The following is a 24,060-nucleotide window of genomic DNA, read 5'->3' on the forward strand; positions in this document are numbered from 1 at the left end:
GGTGGGTGGGCGCCCCGCCGTTAGCCCGTGCGGGTCGTCGGACCGCTGCCTTCGCTGGGGTCGGGTCAAACTCCCCACGGCTCGGCCACCTCCGCGGATGGGAGGCCGGCGTGCGCGCCCAAAGATAGGTGTCAAAAGCCCGGGGGTAGAAGAGGAAGGGGACCTCTCACCTTAAGGCCGGCGCGGGCTCCAAAGCCCGGGCTGAGCGAGCGGCGCCACCTCCCCACCCGGGAGCGCTGCGCCAGATCGATCGGAGGAAGAGCAGGGGTGCGTGGAGGGACTTGCCCAAGTACGGAGGCTGCAAACCCCTGTCGTCGGGAGATAAGTGCCCACGAGTCCTGGAAGCGCGACTCGGGTACAGGCACCCTTGCTCGGTGAGAACCCCCTTCGCCTGCCTCCACACCTCTGTCGTCCTCCCCACTGACATAGGGATCCGGGAAAAGACTGGAAAGCGCGAAGCTCGGCAGTGGCGCGGAGACGCCACCCACCACCGCCGCTGTCGCCACCGCCGCGGAGGCCGCCCTTTCGGACACGAGGGGCGGCGCGGGCCTCCGCTGGCCGTGTACGCATCTGGAAGAAAAGGGCCGCCCTCAGAGATAGGTGTGCTTCCCCGCACAGGGAGCGATTCGGACGACGGGCCCCCACGCCTTGGTGGGTGGGCACCATGCCGTTCGCACGTGCGGGTCGTCGGACCGCTGCCTTCGCTTGGGTCGGGTCAAACACCCCACAGCTCGGCCACCTCCACGGACGGGAGGCAAGGCTGGCGTGAGCGCCCAAAGATAGGTGTCGAAAGACCGGGGGTAGAGGAGGAAGGGGACAGCTCACCTTAAGCCGGCGCGGGTTCCAAAGCCCGTGCAGAGCGAGCGGCGCCACCTCCCCACCCAGGAGCACTGTGCCAGATCGATCGGAGGAAGAGCAGGGGTGCATGTAGGGACTGGCCCACGTACGGAGGCTGCAAACCCCTGTCGTCGGGAGATACGTGCCCACGATTCCTGGAAGCGCGACTCGGGTACAGGCGCCCTTGCACGGTGAGAACCCCCTTCGCCTGCCTCCACAACTCTGTCATCCTCACCACTGACATAGGTATCCGGGAAAAGACTGGAAAGCGCGAAGCTCGGCAGTGGCGCGGAGACGCCACCAACCACCGCCGCTGTCGCCACCGCCGCGGAGGCCGCCCTTTCGGACACGAGGGGCGGCGCGGGCCTCCGCTGGCCATGTACGCATCTGGAAGAAAAGGGCCGCCCTCGGAGATAGTTGTGCTTCCCCGCACAAGCAGCGATTCGGATGACGGGCCCCCACGCCTTGGTGGGTGGGCACCATGCCGTTCGCACGTGCGGGTCGTCGGACCGCTGCCTTCGCTTGGGTCGGGTAAAACTCCCCACGGCTCGGCCACCTCCACGGACGGGAGGCGAGGCCGGCGTGCGCGCCCAAAGATAGGTGTCGAAAGCCCGGGGGTAGAGGAGGAAGGGTACCGCTCACCTTAAGCCGGCGCGGGCTCCAAAGCCCGGGCCGAGCGAGCGGCGCCACCTCCTCACCCGGGAGCGCTGCGCCAGATCGATCGGAGGAAGAGCAGGTGTGCGTGGAAGGACTTGCCCAAGTACGGAGGCTGCAAACCCCTGTCGTCGGGAGATACGTGCCCACAAGTCCTGGAAGCGCGACTCGGGTACAGGGGCCCTTGCAGAGGGGGTACTGGATATGGAACAGCACTGGGGTCGAAGCCACAAAAGCATCCGCCCTCATGGAGCCTCTCTTCAGCCTAAAAATCCAGATTTTAGCCTTGAGGCACCCCCATGTGGAGAACCAGGGCCCACGGGGGGGGGTTCTGGCCAGGCTCACTTCAACCCAGGAACACCTCTCTGACTTGGGATAGGCAACCAGCAAAAGTCCCCCCACGCAGCTGCGGAAGCCTGGGTTCAGCCAATGTGCAGACCTCCAGCCGAACAGGGACTCATAGCCAAAACGCGTAGCCGGGCCTACGGAGGTGAAAACCAGCTTAAATGAGTCGAAATGTGTCGGGGCTGAGAGGTACCTCTCTCTCATATATTCTGCCGGTGGTGTGCAAAACTGGGTCTTTGCATGGAGTGTCACCCTATACCCACTTTAGGGACGCATGCCAAAAAGTACCCGATCGCCTGGAACTGTCAGGCGGATTCGGCTCCCTGGAATTTCCTCATTCTGGTTCTTTTTCACTTTTTGTCTCTTTTTCGACATCTAGTGGGCAGGCTGCATTACTGCAACCGGGGACACCTCAAAACACTTGGAACTGGTGAGCGGATTCAATTTACCAATGTTTGGCGGGTCCTGGAAGTCAAAATTCTGATTTCTGAAAAAGACTAAGTGTGAAGGACTCATCGGGCAAATCGCTCTGGAACTGAAATCGGATGCGCTCACTCACATTTCCTACCTCTCTGGAAGTTTCCTGCACACAGATATTTCCCATAAGCTAACCTCGCAAACCAAATGTCTGAAAATGAGGTTCCTCTCATATAGCGCAATAGAACAAACGTATATGAGATAGGTTAGGTTTTTTCCGTCAACGCTGCTGATGCTTTTCAACCGTGCAGGTGGCTGCCTTATGGGTGCCTCAACCCCTGTGATGCCGTATAGAAGATACGGAGGAATATATCCAGGTTTGAATATTTCCAGCAGCACTACAGGTGATTTGCACCCGTGCGAGCGACTCATCACCTGTTACGCGAGAGCAGTGATTAGCCGCTAGAGCGGAAACTAATCAGCCGAGCGGCTGATGCAGCCTGGATGTGTGCGGCAGAAATTCAGATCACCTCCGCTGCAGATGCAAGGACTTTAAAGCTCAATTTGACTGCAGGAAACGTGTCGCTATGAAGCGGTAAGTAGAAGTTATTCGTCGCCCACATATAGGAGAATGTAACCGCCACACCAGGCTGCGGCGGACCCCATGTTGCACGGTTGTAAAACCGCAGTGAACGTTTGTGTTGCTTATTTCCCCACATCCACCAACGTACACCGCTGACTTGCCCCGTGTGCCACAGGGTGACGAGATATCTGTCCACACATCTGAGAAGGGTGTGCATGAGGTCCGAAAGCGTCTCGGAGATAAAAAAAAACTTGGCTATCGCCAAAGATCGACTTAGACTTGTCGCGGCTAAGGGCTACTATTCAGCGAGCTCAAGCCTCTGCAATCCCTGGAAGATGTGGTAGCATTTGCCGAAAGCCGTGGGTATTTTATAGTAAACAAACCTACATTTCAGTTAGAAAACATACCGCTGACCTCTGTAGGACAGACCCAGGCGCCAACAGACTGTTTGCACCCATGCTACGTGCCCCCTGTGGAGTCATATTCACAAATGATGGACGCGCCTGTCCCTGAACAGTCTGCACACAATTTTGAGGGAGCCCCATGCCCCGAGTCGGACCCCATTGAGGCCATGGATGGCAGCACACAAAACATTCAGTCTAGGCAATGGAGAAACGAAAGCTCCCTGGCTAGAACGGCCGCCGGCTTGTATATGCGTCACTCAGTGAATAGCCCCATGTAGAAGAGCTTCCGCACATATTTGACAGTAACCCGTGGGGTCCCTAATTGTAACCAGGAGGTATCGAATGTTGCGCGGTTTCTTTTCTTTATCAACCCAAGATTTATAACTCTGGAGTACTTAACCAAACCAACAAAAGTGAATGATTTTTTTAAAAAAACTCAGCAGCCTCAAACTATCGAACCAGACCTCCCTCAAAATACTGAAGCACATTCGGCGATTCACCACCTACCAGATGAGGGGCACACAACTGAGCATAGAGAATCCTCAGCTATACAGGGCGTGTGAGGTGTTTATGAACTTTACGGAGGACCTGCGTAAGACCTTGTACAGGGGAGTCTGCCAAGACTCAGTGAGCAAGAGGTACCCAATATTCTGAGAGATTTTTACCAAACATCGGCTGTTGGGTAGAAAAGTGCTATAACTGTATTTCACCCCACAGGTACGATACGCTGATGAAGCCCTCCAAGACACCGAATGACTGCCAGAAAATACTGGACGAAGCAAGACCTACATTTCTAGCGAGCATAGAGAATGTCCAGGACGGGGGATCAGAAGAGGACCGAAGGGAAGTTATTCTGTACCTCCAGGCCCTTCTGATTCTAAGACACCTCCAAAGGCCAGGTGTTGTTCGCAATTTGACCGTAAGTAGTGTTAGTCTGCATGGGCAGCGGTCATTGCGGAACCGTCTCAATCATCTCCCTTCTTTTTACACCTTAGGTTTCAGAGTGGAACGGGAGGACCTATCACATGTACCGCGGTGTTCGAAAGACGATTGTCGGTGTGAAAACACACAAGTGTGCATCCACTCAAGTAGCATCGTTCGTGCTTTCAGAGGAAGAACATTCGGTAAGGTTTCTACAAGCCAGGGGACCCGGGCTACCCGACTCCACATGGGGTTGAAACCCCTCTGTTGTCCCCATGCAAAACTCGTTTGAGGTATACCCTCTGGCTCGAGATTAAGTTTTTTTTTCTTTTTCAGTGGTTCAAAGTCTATGCAGAACATATCAGACCTGTCATTGCTGCTGGCCGAGAAATCGCAAACTTTTTTCTGACGTGTACCGGGAAGGTCGTAATCAACCCATCCGCTGCTCTCCGGCGTTATCATGAAAGTTGGGGGAAGAATATCCAGTGTAAATTATCATATGCAGCTACAGGCACTGATTGTTTTTCCTCCACAGCTACAGCCTTCCACATGTCACCAGCCATTTTGTACGACGTGTATGTGAAACGTGGACTCTCTCACGATATTCCGAAAAACACTTATTCGCACGATATCTGGTCCACACAAATGGTATGGCTGAGAAAGTTTACCAGGAGAAATCACTTGTGGATATGTGTCGTGCCCATAAATTGGTAATAAATTCGGGGCAGGCTGTTGGAGACGACAGCCAGGCTGATGGAGACGACAGGCGGGCTGATGGATACGACAGCCAGGCTGATGGAGCCAACAGGCTGGCTGATGGAGACGACAGCCAGGTTGATGGAGACGACAGGCGGGCTGATGGATATGACAGCCAGGCTGATGGAGCCGACAGGCTGGCTGATGGAGACGACAGCCAGGTTGATGAAGACGACAGCCAGGTTGATGGAGACGACAGGCGGACTGATGGAGACGACAGTCAGCCACCTGTATTGGCTTCCCCGAGTCATTCAGAGAACCAGCAAGCAGACAATATGGAAATCATGAGGCCGATAGTGAAGCCTATTGAGAGGCTAGGCTTAAACACCTTTCGGCTCATCCCAATTAGGTGCACCAAACCAGTGTAAAACTGAGAAAAATTACAACCAATAATAAAGTCATTCAAATGTTCGTCTGCACTTTTATTCCAACCGTAGAATACACGGCCTACCACCGTCCACGGGCTGGAGCCACTATTAGAAGGACTCGGGCCCCCGAGCGACGCCGAGGTGGTCCGGTCTCCCGTATGCCACATTTCCCGACGCCCGCCGGACGGACAGGGATTCAGCACTGGGCTCTTCCCTCTTCACTCGCCGTTACTGAGGGAATCCTGGTTAGTTTATTTTCCTCCGCTTATTAATATGCTTAAATTCAGCGGGTCGCCACGTCTGATCTGAGGTCTTTAGTCTGGTCTGCGAGCGTGCCCTACCACGCCGCCCCAGGCGGCTACCCCCCAACCCCTGGAAGCTCCGGAGGCAGCCCTGTGTCTCCACAGACAGCCTCACGGCACGCTCCGGGTCGGGGCGGAGGGTAACCGGGCGGGTGGGTCTAGCCTTGGGGGGACGTAAGGGAGAGGGAGAGAGAGAGAGGGCGTCGGGGTGCGAAGCCTCGGGCTTCCCTCTGAAAATCCCTTGCGACGGGACCCCAGCTGCGCCACGGAGGCGATCGACGGAGGGGCGACCCTCAGACAGGCATAGCCCCGGGAGAAACCCGGGGCCGCAAGGTGCGTTCGAAGTGTCGATGATCAATGTGTCCTGCAATTCACACTAATTCTCGCAGCTAGCTGCGTTCTTCATCGACGCGCGAGCCGAGTGATCCACCGTTAAGAGTCACGCTTCTGGGCCCGGGAGCTCTGGGGCGCCCGGTTTTTCAGTACGTCGGCCGGCAACAGAGGGGGTGCATCGGGGATTTTTCTTGGCCCTATTGCCCCAGGTGCTCGGCCTCCGCCGTCCCTCCCTCCGGCGGGGAGGGGAACAACGGAGGGCTCGAGACTTCTCGACCTACCCCCCGGTCCCGCAACCCCGGGGAGAGGGGTATAGGGGCGCACGGGCGAACGGTACCCGGGACGGCCTTTCATGTGGGTTTTTTCCTGGGCGGGGGGAACACGGCAGGATCCCCCCGAGAGGCCAGGCGTCCGTCGGTACGAAGGAGCAAGAGGGGCTCCACACACCCTCCCGTCGTCGTCGTCCGCACGGCGATAACCCTCGCTGGACCGTCGCCGCCCCTCCGCGTGCGGGTAGCTCAGGCAGAGCGGAAGTATCCCAGCCGCACACCCCCTTCGGGCAGGGGGAGGCAGTCGGGGAAATCGGCTTCCAGCTCCGCGCCTCCTCGGTTCGGTCATCACTGCCTTAATGATCCTTCTGCAGGTTCACCTACAGAAACCTTGTTATGACTTTTACTTCCTCTAGATAGTCAAGTTCGATCGTCTTCTCGCCTCTCCGCCAGGGTCTTGGCGGACCCCGGCAGGGCCAATCCAAGGACCTCACTAAACCATCCAATCGGTAGTAGCGACGGGCGGTGTGTACAAAGGGCAGGGACTTAATCAACGCGAGCTTATGACCCGCACTTACTGGGAATTCCTCGTTCACGGGGAAGAATTGCAATCCCCGATCCCCATCACGAGCGGGGTTCAGCAGGTTACCCGCACCTGTCGGTGAAGGGTAGACACACGCTGGTCCGTTCAGTGTAGCGCGCGTGCAGCCCCGGACATCTAAGGGCATCACAGATCTGTTATTGCTCGATCTCGCGTGGCTGAGCGCCACTTGTCCCTCTAAGAAGCTGGACGCGGACCACGGGGGGTCGCGTAGCTAGTTAGCATGCCGGAGTCTCGTTCGTTATCGGAATTAACCAGACAAATCGCTCCACCAACTAAGAACACCCATGCACCACCACCCACAGAATCGAGAAAGAGCTTTCAATCTGTCAATCCTTTCCATGTCCGGGCCGGGTGAGGTTTCCCGTGTTGAGTCAAATTAAGCTGCAGGCTCCACTCCTGGTGGTGCCCTTCCGTCAATTCCTTTAAGTTTCAGCTTTGCAACCATACTCCCCCCGGAACCCAAAGACTTTGGTTTCCCGGACGCTGCTCGGCAGGTCATGGGAATGACGCCGCCGGATCGCCAGTTGGCATCATTTATGGTCGAACCTACGACTTTCATTCTTGATTAATGAAAACATTCTTGGCAAATGCTTTCGCTTTGGTTCGTCTTGTGCCGGTCCAAGAATTTCACCTCTAGCGGCGCAATAAGGATGCCCCCGGCCGTCCCTCTTAATCATGGCCCCAGTTCCGACAACCAACAAAATAGAACCGGAGTCCTATTCCATTATTCCTAGCTGGAGTATTCAGGCGTGGCTGCCTGCTTTGAACACTCTAATTTTTTCAAAGTAAACGCTTCGGGCCCCCGGGACACTCAGTCAAGGCAAAGGGGCTGGGACTGGCGGTAGCACGCCTTGCGGAAGAACCCCAGCTCGATCCCAAGATCCAACTATGAGCTTTTTAACTGCAGCAGCTTTAGTGTACACTACTGGAGCTGGAATTACCGCGGCTGCTGGCACCAGACTTGCCCTCCAATAGATCCTCGTTAAAGGATTTAAAGTGTACTCATTCCAATTACAGAGCCTCGAAAGAGTCCTGTATTGTTATTTTTCGTCACTACCTCACCGGGTCGGGAGTGGGTAATTTGCGCGCCTGCTGCCTTCCTTGGATGTGGTAGCCGTTTCTCAGGCTCGCTCTCCGGAATCGAACCCTGATTCTCCGTTACCCGTGGTCACCATGGTAGGCACAGAAAGTACCATCAAAAGTTGATAGGGCAGACACCCGAATGGATCGTCGCCGTCACGGGGAAATGCGATCGGCCCAAAGTTATCCAGAGTCGCAAAGCTTACTGTGAGAGCGCAGCAGGGGGGAGGCCGCGGAGGCCGTCAAGACGCCGCGCCCGGGACCCCGGATTGGTTTTGGTCTGATAAATGCACGCATCCCTGGCGGCCAGCGCTCGTTTGCACGTATTAGCTCTAGAATTACCACAGTTGTCCGAGTCAACGGTTTGGAGCGATCAAAGGAATCATAACTGATTTAATGAGCCATTCGCAGTTTCACTGTACCGTCAAGTGTGTACTTACACGTGCATGGCTTAATCTTTGAGACAAGCATATGCTACTGGCAGGATCAACCAGGTAGCCCCCCATCACGACTGGACCGCATCGAGGTTCGGGAGAGGAGAGGCCTGCGGGTACTCCCTACCTCTTGGCCCTCGTTCCTTCTCCCGTTCTCCATATAACCCCTCGGCTCTGGGGTTTCCACTCTCCCTCTCTCGCTCTCTCTCTCCTTCTCCCTGCCGAGCCGCCTGGGAGGACGAGGGTCGAGGGGGAAAGGAGACGGTCGGGCTGGGGCACACCGCACGGTGAGAACCCCCTTCGCCTGCCTCCACAACTCTGTCGTCCTCCCCACTGACGTAGGGGCTCGGGAAAAGACTGGAAATCGCGAAGCTCGGCAGTGGCGCGGAGACGCCACCCACCGCCGCCGCTATCGCCACCGCCGCCCTGTCGGACACGATTGGGGCCGTGGGCCTCCGCTGGCCGGGTACACATCTGGAAGAAAAGGGCCGCCCTCGGAGAAGATCGTTGTGCACAGGGAGCGATTCGGACGACGGGCCCCTACGCCTTGGTGGGTGGGCGCCCCGCCGTTAGCACCTGCGGGTCGTCGGACCGCTGCCTTCGCTGGGTTCGGCTCAAACTCCCCACTGCTCAGCCACCTACGCGGACGGGAGGGCGGCGTGCGCGCCCAAAGATAGGTGTCAAAAGCCCGGGGGTAGAGGAGGAAGGGGACCGCTCACCTTAAGCCGTCGCGGGCTCCAAAGCCCGGGCTGAGCGAGCGGCGCCACCTCCCCACCCGGAAGCGCTGCGCCAGATCGATCGGAGGAAGAGCAGGGGTGCGTGGAGGGACTTGCCCAAGTACGGAGGCTGCAAACCCCTGTCGTCGGGAGATACGTGCCCACGAGTACTGGAAGCGCGACTCGGGTACAGGCGCCCTTGCACGGTGAGAACCCCCTTCGCCTGCCTCCACACCTCTGTCGTCCTCCTCACTGACATAGGGATCCGGGAAAAGACTGGAAAGCGCGAAGCTCGGCAGTGGCGCGGAGACGCCACCCACCACCGCCGCTGTCGCCAGCGCCGCGGAGGCCGCCCTTTCGGACACGAGGGGCGGCGCGGGCCTCCGCTGGCCGTGTACGCATCTGGAAGAAAAGGGCCGCCCTCGGAGATAGTTGTGCTTCCCCACACAGGGAGCGATTTGGACGACGGGCCCCCACGCCTTGGTGGGTGGGCACCATGCCGTTCGCACGTGCGGGTCGTCGGACCGCTGCCTTCGCTTGGGTCGGGTCACACACCCCACGGCTCGGCCACCTCCACGGACTTGAGGCGAGGCCGGCGTGAGCGCCCAAAGATAGGTGTCGAAAGCCCGGGGGTAGAGGAGGAAGGGGATCGCTCACCTTAAGCCGACGCGGGTTCCAAAGCCCGGGCCGAGCGAGCGGCGCCACCTCCCCATCTGGGAGCGCTGCGCCAGATCGATCGGAGGAAGAGCAGGGGTGCGTGGAGGGACTTGCCCAAGTACGGAGGCTTCAAACCCCTGTCGTCGGGAGATACGTGCCCACGATTCCTGGAAGCGAGACTCGGGTACAGGCGCCCTTGCACGGTGAGAACCCCCTTCGCCTGCCTCCACAACTCTGTCATCCTCCCCACTGACATAGGTATCCGGGAAAAGACTGGAAAGCGCGAAGCTCGGCAGTGGCGCGGAGACGCCACCCACCACCGCCGCTGTCGCCACCGCCGCGGAGGCCGCCCTTTCGGACACGAGGGGCGGCGCGGGCCTCCGCTGGCCGTGTACGCATCTGGAAGAAAAGGGCCGCCCTCGGAGATAGTTGTGCTTCCCCGCACAAGGAGCGATTCGGACGACGGGCCCCCACGCCTTGGTGGGTGGGCACCATGCCGTTCGCACGTTCGGGTCGTCGGACCGCTGCCTTCGCTTGGGTCGTGTAAAACTCCCCACGGCTCGGCCACCTCCACGGACGGGAGGCGAGGCCGGCGTGCGCGCCCAAAGATAGGTGTCGAAAGCCCGGGGGTAGAGGAGGAAGGGTACCGCTCACCTTAAGCCGGCGCGGGCTCCAAAGCCCGGGCCGAGCGAGCGGCGCCACCTCCTCACCCGGGAGCGCTGCGCCAGATCGATCGGAGGAAGAGCAGGTGTGCGTGGAGGGACTTGCCCAAGTACGGAGGCTGCAAACCCCTGTCGTCGGGAGATACGTGCCCACATGTCCTGGAAGCGCGACTCGGGTACAGGCGCCCTTGCGGAGGGGGTACTGGATATGGAACAGCACTGGGGTCGAAGCCACAAAAGCATCCGCCCTCATGGAGCCTCTCCTCAGCCTAAAAATCCAGATTTTAGCCTTGAGGCACCCCCATGTGGAGAACCAGGGCCCACGGGGGGGGGGGGGGTCTGGCCAGGCTCACTTCAACCCAGGAACACCTCTCTGACTTGGAATAGGCGACCAGCAAAAGTCCCCCCACGCAGCTGCGGAAGCCTGGGTTCAGCCAAGGTGCAGACCTCCAGCCGAACAGGGACTCATAGCCAAAACGCGTACCCAGGCCTACGGAGGTGAAAACCAGCTTAAATGAGTCGAAATGTGTCGGGGCTGAGAGGTACCTCTCTCTCATATATTCTGCCGGTGGTGTGCAAAACTGGGTCTTTGCATGGAGTGTCACCCTATACCCACTTTAGGGATGCATGCCAAAAAGTACCCGATCGCCTGGAACTGTCAGGCGGATTCGGCTCCCTGGAATTTCCTCATTCTGGTTCTTTTTCACTTTTTGTCTCTTTTTCGACATCTAGTGGGCAGGCTGCATTACTGCAACCGGGGACACCTCAAAACACTTGGAACTGGTGAGCGGATTCAATTTACCAACGTTTGGCGGGTCCTGGAAGTCAAAATTCTGATTTCTGAAAAAGACTAAGTATGAAGGACTCATCGGGTGAATCGCTCTGGAACTGAAATCGGATGCGCTCACTCACATTTTCCCCTCTCTGGAAGTCTGACACAAGTTGAAAAATTTTCTAAGTCCGCAAAAAATTTTTTTAAACTTTTTTTCAATTTTCCCCTCCGTGGGATATATATTTTACCCACACATTTGGAGCCCTCCTGGGATGCCCTCTAACATATTATAACCTCATTTAGCGGAGGTTTTCACAAAAAAGTGAAATTTTCAAAAAGTCAGAAATTTGCCAAAAAAACGACTAAGTATGAAGGACTCATCGGGTGAATCGCTCTGGAACTGAAATTGGTAGCGCTCACTGACATGTTCCCCTCTCTGGAAGTCTGACACATGTGTGAAAATTTTCTAAGTCCACAAAAAATTTTTTTTAAACTTTTTTTCAATTTTCCCCTTGTGGGATATATATTCCACCCATACATTTGGAACACTCCTGGTGTACCCTCACACATATTTCCCTTCTCTATAGAGGAAGACTGGGGGGCCTCAGCCCAAAATTCTGGAACTGTTTCTGGACACCGCAGCACTATTAAGCCCTCCACCGACTACCACAAGGCGAATATTAAGCCCTCCACCGACTTGCAAGGGGGCGACTTTTAAGCCCCCTTCCAAATACATCTAGTCGCGGGCGGATACTTTTTGGCGTGGTGGGTTCGCGGCCCGGCAGCTCACAATGTGTCCCGCATCGGTCATAGCTGTCGCTGCCAAGGAGGCTTGTGATTTGTTTGGCAAAATCTGAGTTTGAGGGCGGCCTATGAAACCAGCAGCCTTATGGCGTGGGGGGGTTGATCAGGCCCCTTTGGCATCCAGGGTTCCCTTAGGAGGGGAGGCAAACTCCTTGGGAGGGACAAAAGCTTGTCTCGAGGGATGGCTTTCAATAGATCGCAGCGAGGGGAGCTGAGAGGCCTGTGCGGGGACCTGTACGGGAAAAGCGGCTCGCTGTGGGGTGCATGGTCCCGAAGCGGCAGGCGTCTGGAAAACACCCCTTGCACGGGGAGGGCGAGGTGACTGGCCTCCGGAGGATGCCACAGCCGCCCCCGTCTCACCAACCACACCCAAGACGACACACAGGGTCGCTCAGGGAGATGGCATGTGGGGGGAGCCTATGCGGCACCACCGTCTGGCTTAGACCTGCCTCCGTCGAGGGGGGTCCTCAACCCACCGGCGGACAGGCATGAGGATTTGGAGAGGGGAACTGGCCGTCAGGTTCCGTCGCGGCTCTGGCACTAACCCAGCGACGCGGAGGTCGCGAGGGTTGTTATCGGCCTGGCCGTGTCGGCGTCACCCTCCAGCGTAGTCCCTCACACCCGTAACCTCAAAAGTATGCCCCCACGCGTGGGTGGGTGGGCACCCCGGAGTTCGCCCGTGAGGGTCATTAGAACGCTGACTTTGCTCGGGTCGGGTCAAACTCCCCACGGCTCAGCCACCTCCGCGGATGGGAGGCGAGTCCGGCTTGCACGCCCAAAGACAGGGGTCAAAAGCTCGGGGGTAGAGGAGGAAGGGGACCGCTCACCTTAAGCCGGCGCGGGCTCCAAAGCCCAGGTCGAGCGAGCGGCGCCACCTCCCCACCCAGGAGCACTGTGCCAGATCGATCGGAGGAAGAGCAGGGGTGCATGTAGGGACTGGCCCACGTACGGAGGCTGCAAACCCCTGTCGTCGGGAGATACGTGCCCACGAGTCCTGGAAGCGCGACTCGGGTACAGGCGCCCTTGCAGAGGGGGTACTGGATGTGGAACAGCACTGGGGTCGAAGCCACAAAAGCATCCGCCCTCATGGAGCCTCTCCTCAGCCTAAAAATCCAGATTTTAGCCTTGACGGCACCCCCATGTGGAGAACCAGGGCCCGCGGGGGGGGTCTGGCCAGGCTCACTTCAACCCAGGAACACCTCTCTGACTTGGGATAGGCAACCAGCAAAAGTCCCCCCACGCAGCTGCGGAAGCCTGGGTTCAGCCAAGGTGCAGACCTCCAGCCGAACAGGGACTCGTAGCCAAAACGCGTAGCCGGGCCTACGGAGGTGAAAACCAGCTTAAATGAGTCGAAATGTGTCGGGGCTGAGAGGTACCTCTCTCTCATATATTCTGCCGGTGGTGTGCAAAACTGGGTCTTTGCATGGAGTGTCACCCTATACCCACTTTAGGGACGCATGCAAAAAAGTGCCCGATCGCCTGGAACTGTCAGGCGGATTCGGCTCCCTGCAATTTCCTCATTCTGGTTCTTTTTCACTTTTTGTCTCTTTTTCGACATCTATTGGGCAGGCTGCATTACTGCAACCGGGGACACCTCAAAACACTTGGAACTGGTGAGCGGATTCAATTTACCAACGTTTGGCGGGTCCTGGAAGTCAAAATTCTGATTTCTGAAAAAGACTAAGTGTGAAGGACTCATCGGGCAAATCGCTCTGGAACTGAAATCGGATGCACTCACTGACATTTCCTACCTCTCTGGAAGTTTCCTGCACACAGATATTTCCCATAAGCTAACCTCGCAAACCAAATGTCTGAAAATGAGGTTCCTCTCATATAGCGCAATAGAACAAACGTATATGAGATAGGTTAGGTTTTTTCCGTCAACGCTGCTGATGCTTTTCAACCGTGCAGGTGGCTGCCTTATGGGTGCCTCAACCCCTGTGATGCCGTATAGAAGATACGGACGAATTTATCCAGGTTTGAATATTTCCAGCAGCACTACAGGTGATTTGCACCCGTGCGAGCGACTCATCACCTGTTACGCGAGAGCAGTGATTAGCCGCTAGAGCGGAAACTAATCAGCCGAGCGGCTGATGCAGCCTGGATGTGTGCGGCAGAAATTCAGATCACCTCCGCTGCAGATGCAAGGACTTTAAAGCTCAATTTGACTGCGGGAAACGTGTCGCTATGAAGCGGTAAGTAGAAGTTATTCGTCGCCCACATATAGGAGAATGTAACCGCCACACCAGACTGCGGCGGACCCCATGTTGCACGGTTGTAAAACCGCAGTGAACGTTTGTGTTGCTTATTTCCCCACATCCACCAACGTACACCGCTGACTTCCCCCGCGTGCCACAGGGTGACGAGATATCTGTCCACACATCTGAGAAGGGTGTGCATGAGGTCCGAAAGCGTCTCGGAGATAAAAAAAAACTTGGCTATCGCCAAAGATCGACTTAGACTTGTCGCGGCTAAGGGCACAGCTATACTATTCAGCGAGCTCAAGCCTCTGCAATCCCTGGAAGATGTGGTAGCATTTGCCGAAAGCCGTGGGTATTTTATAGTAAACAAACCTACATTTCAGTTAGAAAACATACCGCTGACCTCTGTAGGACAGACCCAGGCGCCAACAGACTGTTTGCCCCCATGCTACATGCCCCCTGTGGAGTCATATTCACATATGATGGACGCGCCTGTCCCTGAACAGTCTGCACACAATTTTGAGGGAGCCCCATGCCCCGAGTCGGACCCCATTGAGGCCATGGATGGCAGCACACAAACATTCAGTCTAGGCAATGGAGAAACGAAAGCTCCCTGGCTAGAACGGCCGCCGGCTTGTATATGCGTCACTCAGTAAATAGCCCCATGTAGAAGAGCTTCCGCACATATTTGACAGTAACCCGTGGGGTCCCTAATTGTAACCAGGAGGTATCGAATGTTGCGCGGTTTCTTTTCTTTATCAACCCAAGATTTATAACTCTGGAGTACTTAACCAAACCAACAAAAGTGAATGATTTTTTTTAAAAAACTCAGCAGCCTCAAACTATCGAACCAGACCTCCCTCAAAATACTGAAGCACATTCGGCGATTCACCACTTATCAGATGAGGGGCACACAACTGAGCATAGAGAATCCTCAGCTATACAGGGCGTGTGAGGTGTTTATGAACTTTACGGAGGACCTGCGTAAGACGTTGTACAGGGGAGTCTGCCAAGACTCAGTGAGCAAGAGGTACCCAATATTCTGAGAGATTTTTACCAAACATCGGCTGTTGGGTAAAAAAGTGCTATAACTGTATTTCACCCCACAGGTACGATACGCTGATGAAGCCCTCCAAGACACCGAATGACTGCCAGAAAATACTGGACGAAGCAAGACCTACATTTCTAGCGAGCATAGAGAATGTCCAGGACGGGGGATCAGAAGAGGACCGAAGGGAAGTTATTCTGTACCTCCAGGCCCTTCTGATTCTAAGACACCTCCAAAGGCCAGGTGTTGTTCGCAATTTGACCGTAAGTAGTGTTAGTCTGCATGGGCAGCGGTCATTGCGGAACCATCTCAATCATCTCCCTTCTTTTTACACCTTAGGTTTCAGAGTGGAACGGGAGGACCTATCACATGTACCGCGGTGTTCGAAAGACGATTGTCGGTGTAAAAACACACAAGTGTGCATCCACTCAAGTAGCATCGTTCATGCTTTCAGAGGAATAACATTCGGTAAGGTTTCTACAAGCCAGGGGACCCGGGCTACCCGACTCCACATGGGGTTGAAACCCCTCTGTTGTCCCCATGCAAAACTCGTTTGAGGTATACCCTCTGGCTCGAGATTAAGTTTTTTTTTCTTTTTCAGTGGTTCAAAGTCTATGCAGAACATATCAGACCTGTCATTGCTGCTGGCCTAGAAATCACAAACTTTTTTCTGACGTGTACCGGGAAGGTCGTAATGAACCCATCCGCTGCTCTCCGGCGTTATCATGAAAGGTGGGGGAAGAATATCCAGTGTAAATTATCATATGCAGCTACAGGCACTGATTGTTTTTCCTCCACAGCTACAGCCTTCCACATGTCACCAGCCATTTTGTACGACGTGTATGTGAAACGTGGACTCTCTCACGATATTCCGATTCCGAAAAACACTTATTCGCACGATATCTGGTCCACACAAATGGTATGGCTGAGAAAGTTTACCAGGAGAAAGCACTTGTGGATATGTGTCGTGCCCATGAATTGGTAATAAATTCGGGGCAGGCTGTTGGAGACGACAGCCAGGCTGATGGAGCCGAAAGGCTGGCTGATGGAGACGACAGCCAGGTTGATGGAGACGACAGGCGGGCTGATGGATACGACAGCCAGGCTGATGGAGCCAACAGGCTGGCTGATGGAGACGACAGCCAGGTTGATGGAGACGACAGGCGGGCTGATGGATATGACAGCCAGGCTGATGGAGCCGACAGGCTGGCTGATGGAGACGACAGCCAGGTTGATGAAGACGACAGGCTGGCTGATGGAGACCACAGCCAGGTTGATGGAGACGACAGGCGGACTGATGGAGACGACAGTCAGCCACCTGTATTGGCTTCCCCCAGTCATTCAGAGAACCAGCAAGCAGACAATATGGAAATCATGAGGCCGATAGCGAAGCCTATTGAGAGGCTAGGCTTAAACACCTTTCGGCTCATCCCAATTAGGTGCACCAAACCAGTGTAAAACTGAGAAAAATTACAACCAATAATAAAGTCATTCAAATGTTCGTCTGCACTTTTATTCCAACCGGCCTACCACCGTCCACGGGCTGGGGCCACTATTAGAAGGACCCGGGCAACCGAGCGACGCCGAGGTGGTCCGGTCTCCCGTATGCCACATTTCCCGACGCCCGCCGGACGGACAGGGATTCAGCACTGGGCTCTTCCCTCTTCACTCGCCGTTACTGAGGGAATCCTGGTTAGTTTATTTTCCTCCGCTTATTAATATGCTTAAATTCATCTGATCTGAGGTCTTTAGTCTGGTCTGCGAGCGTGCCCTTCCACGCCGCCCCAGGCGGCTACCCCCCAACCCCTGGAAGCTCCGGAGGCAGCCCTGTGTCTCCACAGACAGCCTCACGGCACGCTTCGGGTCGGGGCGGAGGGTAACCGGGCGGGTGGGTCTAGCCTTGGGGGGACGTAAGGGAGAGAGAGAGAGAGAGGGCGTCGGGGTGCGAAGCCTCGGGCCTCCCTCTGAAAATCCCTTGCGACGGGACCCCAGCTGCGCCACAGAGGCGATCGACGGAGGGGCGACCCTCAGACAGGCATAGCCCCGGGAGAAACCCGGGGCCGCAAGGTGCGTTCGAAGTGTTGATGATCAATGTGTCCTGCAATTCACACTAATTCTCGCAGCTAGCTGCATTCTTCATCGACGCGCGAGCCGAGTGATCCACCGTTAAGAGTCACGCTTCTGGGTCCGGGCGCTCTGGGGCGCCCGGTTTTTCAGTACGTCGGACGGCAACAGAGGGGGTGCATCGGGGATTTTTCTTGGCCCTGTTGCCCCGGGTGCTCGGCCTCCGCCGTCCCTCCCTCCGGCGGGGAGGGGAACAACGGAGGGCTCGAGACTTCTCGACCTACCCCCCGGACCCGCAACCCCGGGGAGAGGGGTATAGGGGCGCACAGGCGAACGGTACCCGGGACGGCCTTTCATGTGGGTTTTTTCCTGGGCGGGGGGAACACGGCAGGATCCCCCCGAGAGGCCAGGCGTCCTTCGGGACGACGGAGCAAGAGGGGCTCCCCCACACCCTCCCGTCGTCGTCGTCCGCACGGCGATAACCCTCGCTGGACCGTCGCCGCCCCTCCGCGTGCGGGTAGCTCAGGCAGAGCGGAAGTATCCCAGCCGCACACCCCCTTTGGGCAGGGGGAGGCAGTCGGGGAAATCGGCTTCCAGCTCCGCGTCTCCTCGGTTCGGTCATCGCTGCCTTAATGATCCTTCTGCAGGTTCACCTACAGAAACCTTGTTACGACTTTTACTTCCTCTAGATAGTCAAATTCGATCGTCTTCTCGGCTCTCCGCCAGGGTCTTGGCGGACCCCGGCAGGGCCAATCCAAGTACCTCACTAAACCATCCAATCGGTAGTAGCGACGGACGGTGTGTACAAAGGGCAGGGACTTAATCAATGCGAGCTTATGACCCGCACTTACTGGGAATTCCTCGTTCACGGGGAAGAATTGCAATCCCCATCACGAGCGGGGTTCAGCAGGTTACCCGCACCTGTCGGTGAAGGGTAGACACACGCTGGTCCGTTCAGTGTAGCGCGCGTGCAGCCCCGGACATCTAAGGGCATCACAGATCTGTTATTGCTCGATCTCGCGTGGCTGAGCGCCACTTGTCCCTCTAAGAAGCTGGACGCGGACCACGGGGGGTCGCGTAGCTAGTTAGCATGCCGGAGTCTCGTTCGTTATCGGAATTAACCAGACAAATCGCTCCACCAACTAAGAACACCCATGCACCACCACCCACAGAATCGAGAAAGAGCTTTCAATCTGTCAATCCTTTCCGTGTCCGGGCCGGGTGAGGTTTCCCGTGTTGAGTCAAATTAAGCCGCAGGCTCCACTCCTGGTGGTGCCCTTCAAACAATTCCTTTAAGTTTCAGCTTTGCAACCATACTCCCCCCGGAACCCAAAGACTTTGGTTTCCCGGACGCTGCTCGGCAGGTCATGGGAATGACGCCGCCGGATCGCCAGTTGGCATCATTTATGGTCGGAACTACGACGGTATCTGATAATCTTCGAACCTCCGACTTTCGTTCTTGATTAATGAAAACATTCTTGGCAAATGCTTTCGCTTTGGTTCGTCTTGTGCCGGTCCAAGAATTTCACCTCTAGCGGCGCAATACGGATGCCGCCGGCCGTACCTCTTAATCATGGCCCCAGTTCCGACAACCAACAAAATAGAACCGGAGTCCTATTCCATTATTCCTAGCTGGAGTATTCAGGCGTGGCTGCCTGCTTTGAACACTCTAATTTTTTCAAAGTAAACGCTTCGGGCCCCCGGGACACTCAGTCAAGAGCATCGGGGAGGCGCCCCAAGGCAAAGGGGCTGGGACTGGCGGTAGCACGCCTTGCGGCAGACCGCCAGCTCGATCCCAAGATCCAACTACGAGCTTTTTAACTGCAGCAGCTTTAGTGTACACTACTGGAGCTGGAATTACCGCGGCTGCTGGCACCAGACTTGCCCTCCAATAGATCCTCGTTAAAGGATTTAAAGTGTACTCATTCCAATTACAGAGCCTCGAAAGAGTCCTGTATTGTTATTTTTCGTCACTACCTCACCGGGTCGGGAGTGGGTAATTTGCGCGCCTGCTGCCTTCCTTGGATGTGGTAGCCGTTTCTCAGGCTCGCTCTCCGGAATCGAACCCTGATTCTCCGTTACCCGTGGTCACCATGGTAGGCACAGAAAGTACCATCAAAAGTTGATAGGGCAGACACCCAAATGGATCGTCGCCGTCACGGGGAAATGCGATCGGCCCGAGGTTATCCAGAGTCGCAAAGCTTACGGTGAGAGCGCAGCAGGGGGGAGGCCGTCTCGACGCCGCGCCCGGGACCCCGGATTGGTTTTGGTCTGATAAATGCACGAATCCCTGGCGGCCAGCGCTCGTTTGCACGTATTAGCTCTAGAATTACCACAGTTGTCCGAGTCAACGGTTTGGAGCGATCAAAGGAATCATAACTGATTTAAAGAGCCATTCGCAGTTTCACTGTACCGTCCGTGTGTACTTACACGTGCATGGCTTAATCTTTGAGACAAGCATATGCTACTGGCAGGATCAACCAGGTAGCCCCCCATCACGACTGGACCGCGTCGAGGTTCGGGAGAGGAGAGGCCTGCGGGTACTCCCTACCTCTTGGCCCTCGTTCCTTCTCCCGTTCTCCATATAACCCCTCGGCTCTGGGGTTTCCACTCTCCCTCTCTCGCTCTCTCTCTCCTTCTCCCTGCCGAGCCGCCTGGGAGGACGAGGGTCGAGGGGGAAAGGCGACGGTCGGGCTGGGGCACACCGCACGGTGATAACCCCCTTCGCCTGCCTCCACACCTCTGTCGTCCTCCCCACTGACGTAGGGGCTCGGGAAAAGACTGGAAATCGCGAAGCTCGGCAGTGGCGCGGAGACGCCACCCACTGCCGCCGCTATCGCTGGCCGGGTACACATCTGGAAGAAAAGGGCCGCCCTCGGAGAAGATCGTTGTGCATCCCCGCACAGGGAGCGATTCGGACGACGGGCCCCCACGCCTGGGTGGGTGGGCACCCCGCCGTTAGCCCGTGCGGGTCGTCGGACCGCTGCCTTCGCTGGGGTCGGCTCAAACTCCCCACGACTCGGCCACCTCCACAGACCGGAGGCCGGCGTGCGCGCCCAAAGATAGGTGTCAAAAGCCCGGGGGTAGAGGAGGAAGGGGACCGCTCACCTTAAGCCGGCGCGGGCTCCAAAGCCCGGGCTGAGCGAGCGGCGCCACCTCCCCACCCGGGAGCGCTGCGCCAGATCGATCGGAGGAAGAGCAGGGGTGCGTGGAGGGACTTGCCCAAGTACGGAGGTTGCAAACCCCTGTCGTCGGGAGATACGTGCCCACGAGTCCTGGAAGCGCGACTCGGGTACAGGCGCCCTTGCACGGTGAGAACCCCCTTCGCCTGCCTCCACACCTCTGTCGTCCTCCTCACTGACATAGGGATCCGGGAAAAGACTGGAAAGCGCGAAGCTCGGCAGTGGCGCGGAGACGCCACCCACCAACGCCGCTGTCGCCACCGCCGCGGAGGCCGCCCTTTTGGACACGAGGGGCGGCGCGGGCCTCCGCTGGCCGTGTACGCATCTGGAAGAAAAGGGCCGCCCTCGGAGATAGTTGTGCTTCCCCGCACAGGGAGCGATTCGGACGACGGGCCCCCACGCCTTGGTGGGTGGGCACCATGCCGTTCGCACGTGCGGGTCGTCGGACCGCTGCCTTCGCTTGGGTCGGGTAAAACTCCCCACGGCTCGGCCACCTCCACGGAAGGGAGGCGAGGCCGGCGTGCGCGCCCAAAGATAGGTGTCGAAAGCCCGGGGATAGAGGAGGAAGGGGACCGCTCACCTTAAGCCGGCGCGGGCTCCAAAGCCCGGGCCGAGCGAGCGGCGCCACCTACCCACCCGGGAGCGCTGCGCCAGATCGATCGGAGGAAGAGCAGGGGTGCGTGGAAGGACTTGCCCAAGTACGGAGGCTGCAAACCCCTATCGTCGGGAGATACGTGCCCACGAGTCCTGGAAGCGCGACTCGGGTACAGGCGCCCTTGCACGGTGAGAACCCTCTTCGCCTGCCTCCACATCTCTGTCGTCCTCCCCACTGACATAGGGATCCGGGAAAAGACTGGAAAGCGCGAAGCTCGGCAGTGGCGCGGAGGCGCCACCCACCAAAGCTGCTGTCGCCACCGCCGCGGAGTCCGCCCTTTCGGACACGAGGGGCGGCGCGGGCCTCCGCTGGCCGTGTACGCATCTGGAAGAAAAGGGCCGCCCTCGGAGATAGTTGTGCTTCCCCGCACAGGGAGCGATTCGGACGATGGACCCCACGCCTTGGTGGGTGGGCACCATGCTGTTCGCACGTGCGGGTCGTCGGACCGCTGACTTCGCTTGGGTCGGGTCGGGTAAAACTCCCCACGGCTCGGCCACCTCCACGGACGGGAGGCGAGGCCGGCGTGCGCGCCCAAAGATAGGTGTCGAAAGCCCAGGGGTAGAGGAGGAAGGGGACCGCTCACCTTAAGCCGGCGCGGGCTCCAAAGCCCGGGCCGAGCGAGCGGCGCCACCTCCCCACCCGGGAGTGCTGCGCCAGATCGATCGGAGGAAGAGCAAGGGTGCGTGGAGGGACTTGCCCAAGTACGGAGGCAGCAAACCCCTGTTGTCGGGAGATACGTGCCCACGAGTCCTGGAAGCACGACTCGGGTACAGGCGCCCTTGCACGGTGAGAACCCCCTTCGCCTGCCTCCACACCTCTGTCATCCTCCCCACTGACATAGGGATCCGGGAAAAGACTGGAAAGCGCGAAGCTCGGAAGTGGCGCGGAGACGCCACCCACCACCGCCGCTGTCGCCACCGCCGCGGAGGCCGCCCTTTCTGACACGAGGGGTGGCGCGGGCCTCCGCTGGCCGTGTACGCATCTGGAAGAAAAGGGCCGCCCTCGGAGATAGTTGTGCTTCCCCGCACAGGGAGCGATTCGGACGACGGGCCCCCACGCCTTGGTGGGTGGGCACCATGCCGTTCGCACGTGCGGGTCGTCGGACCGCTGACTTCGCTTGGGTCGGGTAAAACTCACCACGGCTCGGCCACCTCCACGGACGGGAGGCGAGGCCGGCGTGCGCGCCCAAAGATAGGTGTCGAAAGCCCGGTGGTAGAGGAGGAAGGGGACCGCTCACCTTAAGCCGGCGCGGGCTCCAAAGCCCGGGCCGAGCGAGCGGTGCCACCTCCCCACCCGGGAGCGCTGCGCCATATCGATCGGAGGAAGAGTAGGGGTGCGTGGAGGGACTTGCCCAAGTACGGAGGCAGCAAACCCCTGTTGTCGGGAGATACGTGCCCACGATTCCTGGAAGCGCGACTCGGGTACAGGCGCCCTTGCAGAGGGGGTACTGGATGTGCAACAGCACTGGGGTCGAAGCCACAAAAGCATCCGCCCTCATGGAGCCTCTCCTCAGCCTAAAAATCCAGATTTTAGCCTTGAGGCGCCCCCATGTGGAGAACCAGGGCCCACGGGGGGGGGTCTGGCCAGGCTCACTTCAACCCAGGAACACCTCTCTGACTTGGAATAGGCGACCAGCAAAAGTCCCCCCACGCAGCTGCGGAAGCCTGGGTTTAGCCAAGGTGCAGACCTCCAGCCGAACAGGGACTCATAGCCAAAACGCGTAGCCGGGCCTACGGAGGTGAAAACCAGCTTAAATGAGTCGAAATGTGTCGGGGCTGAGAGGTACCTCTCTCTCATATATTCTGCCGGTGGTGTGCAAAACTGGGTCTTTGCATGGAGTGTCACCCTATACCCACTTTAGGGACGCATGCCAAAAAGTACCCGATCGCCTGGAACTGTCAGGCGGATTCGGCTCCCTGGAATTTATTCATTCTGGTTCTTTTTCACTTTTTGTCTCTTTTTCGACATCTAGTGGGCAGGCTGCATTACTGCAACCGGGGACACCTCAAAACACTTGGAACTGGTGAGCGGATTCAATTTACCAACGTTTGGCAGGTCCTGGAAGTCAAAATTCTGACTTCTGAAAACGACTAAGTATGAAGGACTCATCGGGCAAATCGCTCTGGAACTGAAATCGGATGCGCTCACTCACATTTTCCCCTCTCTGGAAGTCTGACACAAGTTGAAAAATTTTCTAAGTCCACAAAAAAATTTTTTTCAACTTTTTTTCAATTCCCCCCCCCGTGGGATATATATTTTACCCACACATTTGGAGCCCTCCTGGGATGCCCTATAACATAGTATTCCCTCATTTAGCGGAAATTTTCACAAAAAAGTGAAATTTTCAAAAAGTCAGAAATGTGCCAAAAAACGACTAAGTATGAAGGACTCATCGGGTGAATCGCTCTGGAACTGAAATCGGATGCGCTCACTGACATGTTCCCCTCTCTGGAAGTCTGACACATGTGTGAAAATTTTCTAAGTCCCAAAAAATTTTTTTTTTAAACTTTTTTTCAATTTTCCCCCTGTGGGATATATATTTCACCCATACATTTGGAACACTCCTGGTGTACCCTCACACATATTTCCCCTCTCTATATAGGAAGACTGGGGGGCCTCAGCTCAAAATTCTGGAACTGTTTCTGGACATCGCAGCACTATTAAGCCCTCCACCGACTACCACAAGGCGAATATTAAGCCCTCCACCGACTTCCACAAGGCGAATATTAAGCCCTCCACCGACTTGCACGGGGGTGACTATTAAGCCCCCTTCCGAATACATCTAGTCGCGGGCGGAGGCTTTTTGGCGTGGTGGGTTCGCGGCCCGGCCGCTCACAATGTGTCCCGCATCGGTCATAGCTGTCGCTGCCAAGGAGGCTTGTGATTTGTTTGGCAAAATCTGAGTTTGAGGGCGGCCTATGAAACCAGCAGCCTTATGGCGTGGGGGGGTTGATCAGGCCCCTTTGGCATCCAGGGTTCCCTTAGGAGGGGA

The 24,060-nt window shown here is 57.1% G+C and overlaps 1 long non-coding RNA gene and 2 other non-coding genes across 3 annotated transcripts in view; all 3 read right to left on the minus strand.

Moving 5' to 3' along the window:
- Window positions 1-5,874: 5,874 nt before the first annotated feature.
- On the minus strand, window positions 5,875-6,028 carry LOC141164914 (5.8S ribosomal RNA). Its single transcript, XR_012250961.1, has one exon. It is a non-coding gene; the product is annotated as a 5.8S ribosomal RNA (ribosomal RNA).
- A 1,317-nt stretch (window positions 6,029-7,345) lies between these two features.
- LOC141164896 (uncharacterized) overlaps window positions 7,346-24,060 on the minus strand; it is a 145,386-nt gene continuing 128,671 nt past the window's right edge. Inside the window, exon 3 of the long non-coding RNA XR_012250955.1 lies at window positions 7,346-7,424. This is a non-coding gene — a long non-coding RNA (uncharacterized lncRNA). The remainder of the gene's footprint in view (window positions 7,425-24,060) is intronic.
- Window positions 17,189-17,342, minus strand: LOC141164941 (5.8S ribosomal RNA). The gene has a single exon (XR_012250987.1). It is a non-coding gene; the product is annotated as a 5.8S ribosomal RNA (ribosomal RNA).

The sequence above is a fragment of the Phyllobates terribilis genome, unplaced genomic scaffold, assembly GCF_046119375.1.
Source record: "Phyllobates terribilis strain yellow unplaced genomic scaffold, ASM4611937v1 Scaffold_10__3_contigs__length_209671492, whole genome shotgun sequence".
NCBI classification, from domain to species: domain Eukaryota; kingdom Metazoa; phylum Chordata; class Amphibia; order Anura; family Dendrobatidae; genus Phyllobates; species Phyllobates terribilis.